This window comes from Rhinopithecus bieti, unplaced genomic scaffold (genome assembly GCF_001698545.2).
Source record: "Rhinopithecus bieti isolate Rb0 unplaced genomic scaffold, ASM169854v2 scaffold_1853, whole genome shotgun sequence".
In the NCBI taxonomy this organism is placed as follows: Eukaryota; Metazoa; Chordata; class Mammalia; order Primates; family Cercopithecidae; genus Rhinopithecus; species Rhinopithecus bieti.
In genome coordinates this window covers 250,212-254,409 of record NW_016804151.1, presented here as the reverse complement: position 1 = coordinate 254,409, position 4,198 = coordinate 250,212, and the positions used below count along the sequence as shown (strand labels likewise).

Below are 4,198 nucleotides of genomic sequence, written 5' to 3'. Positions count from 1 at the left end.
TCAGTGTTTGTGTGCACGCTGCAGCCCCACAACTGTGAAGGTGGCAGCTGTCAGTTTCTCATAAACAAGGAACATGAGAGCAGCAGTGAGGACTGTCTGCAGCAGTTTGGCTTCCAGGCCTTTGTAGAGTCCCAGTATTCCAAAATGCCTTACTCTTTGGTGAAGAAGATAGAGAATATTCTGAAGACTTCCCAATGTTCTGTTTTCTGGGTTGAGTCTATGACGCCCAAACCTCAGAATTGACTGTACTGTCTGCATGGGATAGGTGAGCGTGGTGGCAGTCGCTTTGGCTACTGCACCAATGATGAACACACCCAAGGAAGAGAGCTTTATCCGTTTCTTTAAAAGCTGCCGTTTTAAACCTTCATAAAACATGAACTGGATGGCAAGATTGAAGACCAACAGCAGTGAGGGAAATGTGCCATTCCATAAAGCCGAGATTCCTTCATCTCCAATGATCTGATGAAAAGCATCAATGATACCTTTGTAGTTCATTGGTACAATGTCTTCATTCCTAAATTTTGCCCCTTGCAGCTTCAGTCCGGTGTTTACCACCCAGAGTGGAGTTGTCAGCAACACGTTAACTACTCCTGCAACAAACCCAACTACCAGATCTTTTCCAGTGGTAGAACGTTGACCTTTGACCCACACTGCTTTGAGGCTATTAAAAGTGTAGAAATAGACAAAATTGGAGTAACAGAGACTGGAAATCACTGGAAACCACCCTCGATATGGTGTCAGGAGTCCTTCCTCTTTAATGATCTCCAGGAGCACCATGTGTATAGTTTTGGATTTTCTTTTCTCATCAACCTGAAGTCAAAGTCTAGCTGTATCCAGGGGAAAAAACTCTCATTGCTGTCACGCTTCCGGCTCTGGCCACAGCGTGGACCAGGCTTTCGTAGGACAGCACGGAGGCCATTGGTGCGGCTCCTCGAAGACTCAGCCACACTTTTCCCACAGATGCCGCAGCCAGTGGAGTTAGGAAAGGCTCCTCCTTCATTTTTAACTTTGTTACATATTGCAACAGAAAACTCCGTAAAACCATGTTGTACTTTTTGAGAAGCACAGAGTTATGGGGACAAGTTCTCTCATTAAGTTGCCTTACGCCTTAGAGAAATAACAAACCAACAAGTTCTCATTAAGTTGCCTTACACCTTAGAGAAATAACAAACCAAACTGGTTTTCTTTTCCCTCGCCCATGACTAAGTTTCTTTTTTTTTTTTTGTATGAACTCATCTGCATTTCCTATGTGACGTATATAGTTCAATAACTTCTGTGTGTCCTCTGTATATTTTTGGGACAGTTCTTTTTAAAAATAATCCCTCCAAAGCTTCTGAATCAAGAGTTGACTGAGCAAGCACATTTGCTACCCCTTTCAAAAATCTCATTAAAGTGGTAAGAAAGTTATACAAAAGGACTAAATCCATGACAGCGCTGAGAAAGGGGAAGTGTTCTGTGCATCAGATTTTTAAAAAGCAGTTCAATTGTGATATAATTCATATACTATAAAATACATCAATTTGAAATGTAAAATCCAGTGGTTTGGAGTATATTCACAGAGTTGTACAATTATCATCACAATCAACATTAGAACATTTTTATCACCCCCCCAATCCCCCCCAAAAAAACTCCTGTATCTGTCAGCAGTCTCTCACCATTTTGCTTCAAGCTCCCCTCACTCCCAGCCCTTGTCAACCACCAATTTACTTTCCACCTCTATAGATTTGCCTATTCTGAAATTGTATATAAATGAAATTATACAATTTTTTTTAAACTGGATTCTCTCAGTGTAACGTTTCCAAGATTCACACATAGTACAGCATGTATCAGTGGTTCATTGTTTTTATTGTTCAATAGTATTTTATTATATGAATGCCATATTTTATTTATCCAGTAATCAGCTGATAGACATTTGGGTTGTTTCTACTTTCTGGCTGTCATGAATAATGTTTTTATCTAAGTTTGTATACAAGTTTTTGTGTGGATGTATGTTTTCATTTTTCTTGGGTATATATTTAGTGGGATTGCTGGGTCATATGGCAATTCTATCTTTGGCATTTTGAGTAATTGCCAAACTGTTTATAAAGCACATTTAACAATTTTTATTCTCACCAGTAATGTAGGAGGGATCCAGTTTCTTGACATCCTCTCCAACTCTCTTTTTGGTTATACTCCTTCTAGTAGATATGAAGTGGTATCTCATTGTGGTTTTGTTTGCATTTTCCTATTATTGACCATCTGCTAATGATACTGACCATCTTTTAATATACCCATTGGCCATTTGTATATTTTCTTTGGATAAATCTATTTAGAACCTTTGCCCATTTCGTGTTCCTACTGAGCTGTGAGAATTCTTTATATATTCTATATACAATTCTCTTATCAGATAAATGAGTTGTAAATATTTTCTGTCTTTCAAGGTATTGTCTTTTAACTTTCTTGATGGTTTCCTCTGAAGTACAAAAGTTTTAATTTTGATAAGGTACATTTTATTGTTTTTATGTTGTTTGTGCTTTTGGTATCATATCTAAGAAGTCTTCGCCTACCCGTGGACTAGATTTCAGTGAAATTTCTGAAATACGGAATTTGCATGGGAGCATCTTGAAAAACCAGAGTAGAAACCATGCACCAGAACAGATGAGAGAAGCCTGGAGCAGAGATGGGAGGTATTCTTACCAGTAGAAACTCCATAATCACTTAGTTAATTACTTGGATTAACATCCCACAACCTACTCCTACTTACCAGAGAGGCTCCATAATCACTACCATTTAGGTAGTACTTATTTACCAGGCACTAAGTTTTACCTAGATTAAGTTGGTTATTACCACAATGTTAATGAAAAATAAATCTTGTTAACTACATTTTTTTCAGTGAGAAAGTTGATACCCAGAATAATTAATTAAAATGGTGCAAACACAAGAAGGGCTTTAAATCTAGGCCATCTATGCACGACATGCTCTTAATCACTGTATCAAACGAACTCAGAGGAAGCATGTGTGGGAAGAGGAGTAGGTTGTGGGATGTTAATCCAAGTAATTAACTAAATGAGAGCTTATGTAACAGCTGGGATTATTTTTCTTCCTTCATGCTTCCACCCATCACCTCCCAGCATGGGGATTGGGAGCAGGAGTATTTGCCTCCAGAATACGTTCTAATTAACAGAGGAAAATTCAAAGTCATATATATGATTCAAGACATTATATTATCACAACAATTTATTAAAGCATATGCATTGCTGTTCAGCTTGCTTTTTTCTTCATAGTTGTTTTTGTGAGATCTATTTTCTAATTTAAGCAACTTTATTCTTATTGTTTGAAAATGTCCCTCATATAAATATACTATAATTCATTTAGTTCCTTCCCATTGGTATTTATATTCTTTCCATTTTTTTATAATACAAACAACACAAAAATATTATTATTATTATTATTATTTTTTTTTTTTTGAGATTTTTTTGAGATGGAGTCTCACTCTGTCACCCAGGCTGGAGTGCAATGGCCGGATCTCAGCTCACTGCAAGCTCCGCCTCCCGGATTTACACCATTCTCCTGCCTCAGTAAGTTGTGGGATGTTAATCCAAGTAATTAACTAAATTAATTAACTACAGGTGACTACAGGCGCCCACCACCTCGCCCGGCTATTTTTTTGTATTTTTTAGTAGAGACGGGGTTTCACCATGTTAGCCAGGATGGTCTCGATCTCCTGACCTCATGATCTGCCCGTCTCGGCCTCCCAAAGTGCTGGGATTACAGGCTTGAGCCACCGCGCCTGGCCAAAAACATTCTTGTACTTGTTTACTTGTGTACCAGTCTTGTACTTGTTTACTTCTCCAGAGTACATGCCCAGCTGTGGAATGGCTAGGTTGTAGAATATGCATATTCTCAACATTACTAGATGGTGATAAATTGTTTTCTAAAACGTTAGTACCCATTTATGCTCCCTGAAACAGCGAAAGATTCTTTTTGCTTCTCATTCTATCTGATACATGATATTGTCAGACTTTTATAATTTGTTTGCTGATTTTAAGATGTGAAAATATATTTTATTGTGGTTTTAAGTTGCATTTCCTTGATTACTAGTCAATGCTATGAATTAAGAGAAACTTGGAGATAGCAGTACAATCAGAGAGTAACTTACAATTGATACAAGAATTGATAGAATGACTTCTCTCTCTCTCTCTTTTTTTTTTTTTTTTTT

At 37.6% G+C, this 4,198-nt stretch overlaps 1 pseudogene; it reads right to left on the bottom strand.

Annotated features, from left to right (window-relative positions):
- LOC108526233 (peroxisomal membrane protein PMP34 pseudogene) lies at positions 1 to 919 on the bottom strand (annotated as a pseudogene).
- Positions 920 to 4,198: the final 3,279 nt, after the last annotated feature.